The sequence below is a fragment of the Pogoniulus pusillus genome, chromosome 25 (assembly GCF_015220805.1).
Source record: "Pogoniulus pusillus isolate bPogPus1 chromosome 25, bPogPus1.pri, whole genome shotgun sequence".
NCBI lineage: Eukaryota > Metazoa > Chordata > Aves > Piciformes > Lybiidae > Pogoniulus > Pogoniulus pusillus.
The window spans coordinates 6153909-6166170 of record NC_087288.1 but is presented as its reverse complement, the minus strand read 5'-3'; the positions used below and the strand labels follow the sequence as shown (position 1 = coordinate 6166170).

The 12262-nt window shown below is 47.6% G+C and overlaps 1 long non-coding RNA gene across 2 annotated transcripts in view; it reads left to right on the top strand.

The window, feature by feature from the left end:
- The first annotated feature begins 1681 nt into the window (after window positions 1–1681).
- LOC135186422 (uncharacterized) overlaps window positions 1682–12262 on the top strand; it is a 59437-nt gene continuing 48856 nt past the window's right edge. The window contains exon 1 of one of the 2 annotated variants that reach the window (XR_010306848.1): window positions 1682–1783. This is a non-coding gene — a long non-coding RNA (uncharacterized LOC135186422). Of the gene's footprint in view, window positions 1794–12262 lie in introns of both variants that reach the window. The other variant, XR_010306847.1, reaches the window with a different exon arrangement.

The following is a 12262-nucleotide window of genomic DNA, read 5'->3' as shown; positions in this document are numbered from 1 at the left end:
ATTGGGCTCTCTCCAATAGTTCCCTGTCTCTCTTGAGCTGGGGAGCCCAGAACTGCACACAATACTCACCAAGACTGAGTAGATGGGGAGGAGACCCTCCCTTGATCTATTGGCTGCACTGTTCTTAATGCACCCCAGAATACTTTTGTCCTTCCTGGCCAGGAGGGCACATTCTGTCTCATGGTGGACTTCTTGTCCACCAGCACTCCAGCTCCTTCTCCATGGAGCTGCAGCTCTGAGTCGTGGCTAGCTGAGAGATTTTCAAATGGATTTTTCCTTTCTGTTGTCACTAATTCTACTGAAACAAAATCCTTCCTTCCAGAAGCTTGCTGCTCTCTGTGTACCTTGGGTGATGACATTCTGCCCTACAGGAGGGAGCCAGCGATCTGCTCTTGTGGCCAGGAGGGCCAATGCCATTCTGGGCTGTATTCAATGGGGTGTGGCTAGTGGGTCTAGAGAGGTTCTCCTGCCTCTCTACTCTGCCCTGGTGAGGTTGCAGCTGGAGTACTGTCTCCAGTTCTGGGCCTCCCAGTTCAAGAGGGACATAGAAATGCTTGAAAGAGTCCAGTGCAGAGCCACAAAGATGATGAAGGGAATGGAACAACTCTATTACAAGGAGAGCCTCAGGGAGATGGGGCTGTGCTGCTTGGAGAGGTGGAGACCTCATCAATGTTTATAAATACATAAAGGGTGAGTGGCAGGAGGCTGGAGCCAGGCTCTGCTGGGTGATGCCTGACGACAGGACAAGGGGTGATGGGTGGAAGCTGAAGCATAGGAAATGTCACTTAAACAGAAGGAGGAATTTCTTTCCTGTGAGGGTGACAGAACACTGGATCAGGCTGCCCCGGGGGCGTTGTGGAGTCTCCCTCTCTGGAGATATTCAAAACCTGCCTGGCGGTGTTCCTGTGTGATCTGGTCTAGGTGATCCTGCTCTGGCAAGGCAGTTGGGCTGGATGAGCTTTTGAGGTCCCTTTCAACACCTGACATTGGTTGATTCTGTGAGCAGCTGTGTGCCTTGTCTTCAGGGCTGCAAGGCAGGGATTATAGCCTAGGTTGTAAACCAAAGAAGTCCTAGGGGACTTTCCATTGGAGACAGCATTGTCGGACTGCAAAACTGCCCAGGAATTCTTACAGAGCCTGCAGTCAAGACGTGGCCTGCCTGGAAGGTGCATTTCCCTGGGAGCATTTTCACTTAAGACACAATTGAATTAATTCTTGGCCCAATCCTTTCCAATGAGATCTGGAAAGACATAATGAACATGCTGTGAAGAACTTAAGTTGTGTTTTCTTAGGCATTGCAAAACTCACTCACTGATCTCTAGGGCCCAGGAAAGCTACATCTAAAGGAAAGTGGAAATGCAAAAATGGCATCATCCAGAGCCAGATTCTCACTTTCATTGTAAAAGTATTTCGGATCAGCTGAAGTCTGGGTGGCAAAGGCATCTTACATGAGCTCCAAGCATTTCCCCTCCCTGAGCTTTGGGTGTAAACCTTTTGTTTGTCTCCTCCGAGTCGATGTTTTCTCTTTGGCAAGAAACTGTTGGACACCAGGGCCCTCAGGGCTCTATTAGGCTTTAATTGTCTTGGCCAGCCTCAGCTGGGACCCTCTGCCAGGTGCTCGGGGGCTGCATTTAAGGTCTGCTTGGGGCAGTTTTTCCTTCCCTCAGCGAAGCTGCAGGCTTTTTGTCTGCTCGGCTGCAGCCTGAGCTGCTGCTTGACTTTCCTGAGCTGCCTTTGGACCTCGCCTTGCCTTAATCTGGACGTTTGGACCTATTCTCACGAGGTGTGCTCAGGTACCATGGGTCTGAGGTTCTACCTGGGGATAGTGGAGGGTTTACCTTGACTTCTGGCTTAGAGCTCTTCTTGTAGGGCAGCTTGTTTTACTACACAACAGCGTCTAATCCTTTCATTCCACTGCTGTATTGCTTCCAGAATAATGCTTAGGGTGCATGTCTGATTGCTGGACTAATACTGTGAGGAATGCTCTTCAAAGGTTGCCTTTCACCATCAAGGTTAGATCTTACCTGAAAAGAACCAAGCTTGAATGTGATCAGGTTGCACCTTGACGAGTACATAAGAAGCTAGGGAGGTGATTCTGCTGCCATCTTGCCTGGAAAGGGTACTCCTGGTTAACCCATAGGTAGCCTACTTGGCAGTTATCTGGGAAGGAAGTGAAAGAAAGGATACTCCTGGTTAACCCATAGGTAGCCTACTTGGCAGTCATCTGGAAAGGAAGTGAAAGAAAGGATACTCCTGGTTAACCCATAGGTAGCCTACTTGGCAGTTATCTGGGAAGGAAGTGAAAGAAAGGATACTCCTGGTTAACCCATAGGTAGCCTACTTGGCAGTCATCTGGAAAGGAAGTGAAAGAAAGGATACTCCTGGTTAACCCATAGGTAGCCTACTTGGCAGTCATCTGGAAAGGAAGTGAAAGATGAGGGAGTCAAAGTATATCATGAAATCAGTTGTTCCAAGGATGGCCTTGTAGGCTACTTTCACTGTCACATTTTGTTCCAAAATCCCCCAGGTTTACAGTTCTGGATGACTCTTTAAACCAAAGCCTACCAAATTCTTCTGTGCTGCTGCTTCTACTGCCGTAGAAGCAGAGCAACAAACCTGTGTCAAAAAGGGTGATGTGCAAATTCGGTGCTGGGCAGCTGCCCTGCAGCTTCACACTGAAAGAAAAGGGAGCTAACACTGGTGAAAGTGTTTCCTAGGAAAAGTGATTCCCAGCTTCTGGCCATTTGCCTTTGAAAGCTTAAAACAGGTTATTAAGGTAAACATCAGATGGGCATTGGAGGGGGGAAAAAGGTGAAAAAAAAAAAGAAACAAGGGAGGGGAAGGGAAAAAAGGAGGGGGTGAGGGGGAAAGGAAGTCAAAGGAATGGAGGAGGAAAGGGGAAAAGAAGTCAAAGGAATGGAGGGGGAAAGGGGAAAGGAAGTCAAAGGAATGGAGGGAGTGAGGGGAAAAGGTAGTCAAAGGAATGGAGGGGGTGAGAGGGAAAGGTAGTCAAAGGAATGGGAGGGGAAAGGAAGTCAAAGGAATGGAAGGGGAAAGGGGAAAGGAAGTCAAAGGAATGGAGGGGGTGAGAGGGAAAGGTAGTCAAAGGAATGGAAGGGGAAAGGAAGTCAAAGGAATGGAAGGGGAAAGGGGAAAGGAAGTCAAAGGAATGGAGGGGGGGAAAGGAGGCAAAAGGAACAGAGGGGGGAAATGAAGGAATTTCATGGACAAATTCAAGTCTTCCTGAATAGGATAAGAATATTTTAGCCTGTCAGCAAGAGATAAAACAGCTTGAATATTAAATAATAATAATAATAATCAGAAAACTCCTCAGCTATGTAATATCGTGGCACGTGATGTGATAACAGAGGATTACAGAAAGGCTTTTTGACCTCTTGTGGTTTAGTCAGTCTGATATTCTCAGAGAGATTGTTAGGGAGGGAAGAAAGAGTACTGTGTCCAGCTCTGGAGCACTCAACACAGGAAGGACATGGACCTGGTGGATAGAGTCCAGACGAGGTTGCGAGAATGATCAGGGGATTGGAGCACCTCCGCTACAAGGACAGGCTGAGGGAGCTAGGGGGGGTTCAGCTTGGAAAGGAGGAGGCTCCAGGGGACCTAATTGCAACTTTCCAGTACCTGAAGGGAGCCTACAAGAAGGATGGAGGGAGACTGTTTACAAAGGCCTGCAGTGACAGGATGAGGGCAATGGCTTCAAACTAGGGAAGAGCAGATTTAGACTGGATATTGGGAGCAAGTTCTGCACCATGAGGGTGCTGGAAGACTGGTGCAGGTTGCCCAGGGAGGTTGTTGAGGCCCAATCCCTGGAGATACTCAAGGCGAAGCTCAACAGGACTCTGGGCAACCTGAGGATGTCCCTGCTGACTGCAGAGGGCTTTAACTGGTTGACCTTTGGAGGTTCCTTCCAACCCAGAACGTTCTGTCATTCTGTGAAAGAAACCTGGTAGAATTTTTTAGTGCAGCTAAATAGATCTAATCAATTCTTTCCTGTTTTCTGGGTGTAGACTTTGGAGGCAGCAAAATCTTGCTGAGTAATCTTTAAAGTTCCCTTTGGAAGCAGGCTTGGGATTCATTCATGGACCAGCATTATCATTTTGCAGACCCTGTGGCTACTTAATATGTTCTACGTTGGTTTTGCTTTTACTGTTTACAGATAATAGGAATCAAATTTACCTCTCTGCAAAAATGCAGAGTTTTTTAAAGGCTCTTGAACAAAACAGAGCCAGAAGTAGAAGAGGTAGTTATTGAAGGGGTAGATTTTTCCTGAGTGCCATCAGAAGGACAATATCTGAGTGTCTGGTTTTCTGATATACCAGCTGGTGAAGCTCTCTGTGCAGCTGCCAGGTCTGAAATTGTTGAAGTGGGATTTGAATGGTGAGTTAAAGCTCAGTCTCCATCACATTGTTGTAAGATCTCTGCAATGAGGACAGGCTGAGCTAATTGGGGCTGTTCAGCCTGGACAAGAGAAGGCTCCAGAGCTGCACTTCAGTATCTTAAGGGGACCTACAGGGAAGCTGGGGAGGGCCTGTGGTGGTAGGACAACAGGCAACGGTTTGAAAGTGGAGCAGGGGATACTTAGGTTGGACATCAGGAGGAAGTTCTGCACAATGAGAGTGGTGAAATACTGGAACAGGTTGTCCAGGGATGTGACTGAGGCCCCATCCTTGGAGATATTCAGGATCAGCCTTTGTGTCCCTGGTCAGCCTGCTCTAGTTGCAGGTGTCCCTGCTGAGTGCAAGGAGGGTTGTACAAGATGCCTTTTGTGAGCCCCTTCCAACCCTATGTGGTCTGTGAATCTTGAGGCCTAAACCTGAGATTTATCAGACATTTTGGAATTGCTTCATTCTTCCTGTGTAAGTCTTGGCCCATTGAGAAGAGAATTGCTTTTGCTTCTGTCACAGGATTGTTTATTTTTGGGACACCACTTTACCAAAACAGTTAGTGCATTTCTCACATTTTTGGGTCTGTAATCTGAAATCAAAGAGTTTGCTTGATCATTGCTGATGGGATTTGGATCCACTCACATTGTCTCTAGCACTAGAGTCTCCTCTTATGGCCTTCTGCTGATAATCAGAGACTTACAAGAAGGCTTTAGAAGGGCCTGTGGTGACAGGACAAGGGGCAATGGTTTGAAACTGAAGCAAGAGAGAGTAAGGTTGGACATCAGGAGGAAGTTCTTCACAATGAGAGTGGCAAAATACTGGAGCAGCTTGTCCAGGGATGTGGTTGAGTCCCATCCCTGAAGCCATTAGAGATGAGCCTTGCTGTGTCCCAGGGTAGTCTGATCTAGCTGGAGGTGTCCCTGGCTCACTGCTTTAGGGGGCAGGGAGGTGTTGAACAAGATGACCTTTGAGGGTCAATCTGTGAGGCTATGAATCATCTGTGATAAGAGTTGGTTGAGCAAAGCAAAAGCCTTGTTACTCGTTACTCAGGATGTCAAGCCTCAACTTGGGAGCTCCTGAGGTGGGATGGAGCAATAGTTTGTCTCATGTCTGTTAAGCATAGCAACTTAAAGGTACAGTAAGTCAAGTTTACAGTGTGAATTGGTTTTGCTCTCCAGCGTGCTTTGGAAATAGCCCTTCACAGGGTGTGAATTCTGAAATGCACTTCTATTTGATTCATGAATTTGCCTACTGAAATACATTCATCTCCTTGACCAGCTTGGACTAGACCATCAAATTCCTGAACCTGATGAGCTCTTTAATCCCTTCCCAAAAGGAATTTCTCCCTGGTTATTTATTGCTGCCTTTTGTATGCTTTCCATGTGAAAGTCTTGGCCCAAGGAAGGAAAGCTTTAACTATTTAAGTAGGGAAGAACTAGCAGCAAATGTCACAGAGTAACTCATCTGATTTTTCTGCAGTTGAATTGTTTCTTTTCTTATCACATTTGGTGAGGGTTTTGTTTGCCTTGTTTCATCCTCAGTAATTTGAATGCTAAATTGCAATGCTAATTTAAAGTCTTAACCCTATTTCAGGAGCCTGCCAAGTATATCTATCCTTTTCCTGTTGACAGCTTATTTTAAGGAGCACTTGAGTAATTTATCTCTGTGAATAATTGCTAATCAAAATTTCCCCAGGTTTCGTAGGCTGATGAAATTGCAAAAGAAAAGTTTGGACTTTTCTCCTTTCTTTCTGTCTTTTTGTTTCTCTTTCCTCCAAATCACAGTATCACAGTATCACAGTATCACCAAGGTTGGAAGAGACCTCACAGATCATCAAGTCCAACCCTTTACCACAGTGCCCAAGGCTAGACCATGGCACCAAGTGCCACATCCAACCTTGCCTTGAACTGCCCCAGGGACGACGACTCCACCACCTCCCCAGGCAGCCCATTCCAGTGCCCAATGACTCTCTCAGTGAAGAACTTTCTCCTCACCTCGAGCCGAAATTTCCCCTGGCGCAGCCTGAGGCTGTGTCCCCTTGTTCTGGAGCTGGCCACCTGAGAGAAGAGAGCAACCTCCTCCTGGCCACAACCACCCTTCAGGTAGTTGTAGACAGCAATAAGGTCACCCCTGAGCCTCCTCTTCTCCAGGCTAACCAATCCCAGCTCCCTCAGCCTCTCCTCGTAGGGCTTGTGCTCGAGGCCTCTCCCCAGCCTCGTCGCCCTTCTCTGGACACGCTCAAGCATTTCGATGTCCCTCCTAAACTGGGGGGCCCAGAACTGAACGCAGTACTCGAGGTGTGGTCTGACCAGTGCAGAGTACAGAGGCAGAATGACCTCCCTGCTCCTGCTGACCACACCATTCCTGATGCAGGCCAGGATGCCACTGGCCCTCTTGGCCACCTGGGCACACTGCTGGCTCATGTTCAGGCGGGTATCAATCAGTACCCCCAGATCCCTCTCTGTCTGGCTGCTCTCCAGCCACTCCGACCCCAGCCTGTATCTCTGCATGGGGTTGTTGTGGCCAAAGTGCAGCACCCTGCACTTTGAGCTATTGAACCCCATCCCATTGGCCTCTGCCCATCTGTACAGGCGGTCAAGGTCCCGCTGCAGAGCCCTTCTGCCCTCCAGCTCAGTCACTTCTGCCCCCAGCTTAGTGTCATCTGCAAACTTGCTGATGACTGACTCGATGCCCTCATCCAGATCATCTATGAAGATGTTAAAGAGGATGGGGCCCAGCACTGATCCCTGAGGGACACCACTAGTGACTGGCCGCCAGCTGGATGTGGCACCATTCACCACCACTCTCTGGGTCCGGCCCTCCAGCCAGTTCCTAACCCAGCACAGAGTGTTACCATCCAAGCCGCGGGCTGACAGCTTAGCCAGCAGTTTGCTGTGGGGGACAGTGTCAAAGGCCTTGCTGAAGTCCAGATAGACTACATCCACAGGCCTCCCCACATCCACCAAGCGGGTCACCTGATCATAGAAGGAGATCAGGTTAGAAAGGCAGGATCTGCCCTTCCTAAACCCATGCTGGCTGGACCTGAGATCTTTGCCATCCCTCAGGTGCGCAGTTATTGGCCCCAAGAGAACCTGCTCCATCAGTTTCCCTGGCACTGAGGTCAGGCTGACGGGTCTGTAGTTCCCAGGTTCCTCCATCCGACCCTTCTTGTGGATGGGGACCACGTTGGCCATTTTCCAGTCTCCTGGGACCTCTCCGGTGAGCCAGGACTGCTGGAAAATGATGGAGAGTGGTTTGGCCAGCTCAGCTGCCAGCTCTCTCAGCACCCTGGGATGGATCCCATCTGGTCCCATGGACTTGTGGGTGTCCAGATGGCACCAAATATAGCATCAGATACTGGCAGATCTTTCAATTCACTGATAGCAGGTTTTAGTGATGATTTCAACATTATATACACACAGAGAGCAACTATTTGAAGGGTCATACATCCATATTGGTATTTACACAGCAGTCCCTACAGATTTCAGCTTAGTTATAGGAACCTTTGCACCTTTTGTGAAGCATAAGTAGGTAGGAAGTCAATTTAAGCTAAACTTGTACCAATATGAGTATAAGTTTTGGAGTATCACTGTCATAAACCCACAAGAGGAACTTCAAATCTGAAATCTTTTTGCTAAGAAATTCCATCACTTCCATTTACCATTTACAGCTACAATAAAAAAGAATAACTGTACTTTCCACACAGCTCTACTACAGCAAGAATTATGGAAAGAAGCTCACTGCTCTGTGTTTTGTTTGCCTTCCACTTGATAATCAGCCCACTTGTCAGCAGCATGGGCACCCTCAGCAAGCCTGTGGATGGCACCAAGCTGCATGATCCAGTTGACACACTGGAGGGAAGTGATGGCCTCCAGAGGAACCTGGACAGACTTGAGAGGTGGGCTCACATCAGTCCCATTCAACAAGGCCAAGCAGAGGTCCTGCACCTTGGCTGGGGCAAAGGCTTTATGCTCCAGTTGCCTTCTGGGCTGCCAGTGACCGCTGCTGTCTCATGGGGAGTTTGTCACCAACTGATACCACTGGGCCCTTCTCCCCAAGGCTGCCCTCCAGCCACTCCTCACCCAGCCTATATTTGTGCTTGGGATTACCCTGGCCCAGGTGCAGGACCTTGTACTTGGCCATGTTGAACCTCATGATGTTGCGTTGGGCACACCTCTCTAACCTATCTGGGTCCCTTTGGATGGATCCCTTCCCTCCAGCGTGTCAACTGGGCCACACAGCTTAGTGTCATCCTCAGCCTTGCTGAGGATGCCTCAACCCTGCTGTCCGTATTCCTCAGTTGACTTCTTGAAGTCTATCTGTATAATCATTTTTATGCCTGCCTTCATTAAAAATACCTTATGAACCTGTGGCTTGAGGCTGCATCATGCCCTACATCAATGCACAGGAGCCATTTGCTCAGCATTTCTTTTTCCTCTGTTATTGGCACTTTCTTTACTGTTGTTGTTGTGGTAGGAACTTACATCACTGCCATGTTTATGCTGCACAAAAACATCCTTTTTGTCCAGCCCCTCCAAACTGACAAATTTTATTCCCTCATGAATTTGAGAACACTTTGTTGCTTGCAGTGGGAGAATGAGTACGTTTTCACTATTAGCTGAGTGCCTGCTAATTTTTCATTCCCAGTTGCTGCTCTCTGAGTTAGGCAAGCATCTAGGCAAAGATGCTGTTGTTGAGGGTCTGGAGAACAGGTCTTGTGAGGAGCAGCTTGAGTAAACTGGGGTTGCTTAGTCTGGAGAAAAGGAGGCTGAGGGGAGACCTCATTGCTCTCTACAATGCCCTGAAAGGAAGTGGAGGTTGGTCTCTTCTCTCTAGTAACAAGGATGAGAGGAACTGAGCCCAAGATGCAGCAGGGGAGCTTTAGGTTGGACATCAGAAGAAAATTCTTCAGTGGAAGGTGCTCAGACTGGCAGAGGCTGCCCAGGGAGGTGTCTGAAACCCCATCCCTGGAGGTGTTTCAAAGCTGCAGAGATGTGGTGCTGATGGCCATGGTTTAGCCTCAACATTGGTAGACTTAGAGAACAGTTGGGCTGGATGATCTTAAAGGCCTTTTCCAACCAAAACAATCCAATGATTATATCTTTAGCTATGGAATCATAGAATCAGGCAGGTTGGAAGAGATCTCCAAGATTATCCAGTCCTATCTATCACTCACCCCTATCCAATCAACTAGACCATGGCATTAAGTGCCTCACTGAGTCTTCTTGAACACCTCCAGGGGTGGGGACTCCACCACCTCCCTGGTCAGCCCATTCCAGTGGCAAATCACTCTCTCTGTGAAGAACTTCCTCCTAACATCCAGCCTAGACCTCCCTCAGCCCAACAAAAAGCTTCCTGAGAGCTGACTGCAAAAGTAGAAGCCCCTATCCAACACAGGCAGTAAGGTTAAAAATAAAACCCAAGAAACAAACCCCAGATAAATGAATTCATTACTAATTCAGTACCAGAAGAGGAAAATATTCTTTTGAATCCTGGAGTGGTGACATGCAATTACAGATATATGAATTGTGCTGCATATAATTTATCCAGTGAATTTTGGCATTTTGCACTGAATAAAATATTAACACCTCAGGTTTATTATTTATAAATTAGCTGAATCAATGAGCAAAATGTTTATACAGAATTATTCTGCCATCAGGCTTGTATCATAAACAGTGGAATGAATTATGTAGGAATATGTGTTTTACAGCTTTCCAATAGTATTTAGTGAAGCTCTGCCTGCCTTACTAAAGGAGTAAAGCAACATTAACATCAATTCACATATTGGTATTTATTTTTTTTTCCCCAAATGCTTTGCATTTCCCTAAACATGAGAAGTTAAGGCAGGGGAATCCTCTCTGTTCTGTCATAGGCATGATATATGGAGTACTGTGTTCAATTCTGGGTTCCTCAATTCAAGAGAGATGTTGAGATGCTGGAACATGTCCAAAGAAGGGTGATGAGGCTGGTGAGGGGTCTGGAACACAAACCCTATGAGCAGAGGCTGAGGGAGCTGGGAGTGTGCAGCCTGGAGAAGAGGAGGCTCAGGGCAGACCTCTACAACTTGTCTTTGCTCACAGCTGAACTTGAGTTGCAAGGAAAAACCTTTTGTATGGAGTTCAGAAGTGGTCAAAAGATTTGGTTGGACTTGCAGGAGAGCTTTGACCTGTGAGTGGAAAGCACTTGAACTTTTGTCTGCACTTTGTTTCTGGCTGTGCACTCTGGAGAATACCTTTTGTAATGTGCCCAGGTGAGAAAATATCTTTATTGACCAAATTAGTCTATGAGGAAAGGCTGAGGGAGCTGGGGTTATTCAGCCTGGAGAAGAGGGGAGGCTCAGGGGTGACCTCATTGCTGTCTACAGCTGCCTGAAGGGAGGCTGTAGCCAGGTGGGGTTGGTCTCTTCTGCCAGGCAAGCAGCAACAGAACAAGGAGGGACAGTCTCAATCTGTGCCAGGGGAGGTCTAGGCTGGATGTTAGGAGGAAGTTCTTCACAGAGAGAGTGATTGGCATTGGAATGGGCTGCCCAGGGAGGTGGTGGAGGCACCGTGCCTGGGGGTGTTCAAGCAAAGCCTGGATGAGGCACTTAGTGCCATGGTCTGGTTGACTGGCTAGGGCTGGGTGCTAGGTTGGATTGGATGAGCTTAGAGGTCTCTTCCAACCTGGTTAATTCTGCGGTTCTATGATCAGGTTTTAGTGGCTAAACAACATAGAAATGACCCCAACAACCCAGCAAGAGATCCTCCAAGGTAATTAGGAAGTAGGAACTGAGCAGAAACCCCCTTGAAGGACATGGAAGCAGTAATTTGTGCTCCTTGATTGTAGGCAGAAATAGTTATTTCTGTTGAAAGCTTTGTAAAACCTGACAGGTTCAGGTGGCAACTCAAATGTAAATTATATGGTGATCTTTTTAAATGAAAAAGTACATTCTGTGTTAGGTTGAAGTGACTTGAAGATGACAGGAGACAACTTTGGCCAATGTTTTGATAGGTATGCAAGCATGCAGAGCTAGTGGAAGCAGAGTCATAGAATGGGTTGGGTTGGAAGTGGCCTCCAAAGGTCACCTAGTCCAGCCTCACTTTGATCAGCAGGGACATCCTCCACTAGATCAGGTTGCTCAGAGCTTTGTTGAGCCTGGTGAGGATGGGGCTTCGATGACCTTCCTGGGCAACCTGTTCCAGCATTCCACCACCCTCTCATGAAGAACTTGTTCCTAACAGCTGATCTGAATCTACCCTAATTTTAAACCGTTGAATGGGGTGGCACAAAAAATTTTGGAGGCAACTGTCATGATGCTAGAATGAGATGGTGACAATGGAGGCAGCAGATAAAATCAGTCATTGGCCATGTAGGCAGGGATGAGGTCTATGCTTTTGGGAGCAGCATTGCCTTTTCCAAAATTGTTGGCAGAAGTTATTGACTTGGAATCATAGAATGGCTTGGGCTAGAAGGGATCCCCAAAGGTCACCCAGTCCAACTCCCTCTGCAGTCAGCAAGGGCATCCTCAACTGATCAGGTTGCCCAGAGCCCTGTCCAGCCTCACCTTGAATATCTCCAGGATGGGAGCACAGCCATCTGCCTGGGCAACCTGTTCCAGTGTTCCACTAACCTCACGCTGCAGAACCTGTTCCTAACACCCAGTCTAAATCTGCTTTTCTCTACTTTGAAGCCATTGCCCCTCGTCCTTTCACTACAGGCCTTTGTAAACAACCTCTCTACATCCCTCTTGTAGGCTCCCTTCAGATACTTGTCTGCATGTTGCTCTTCTTTTGACAAGTGATTATGAAACACTTAAAAAACCCAAGGAAACCAAACCCCCCACCAGTACCAAACAAACCAACCAACACAACCACAACACA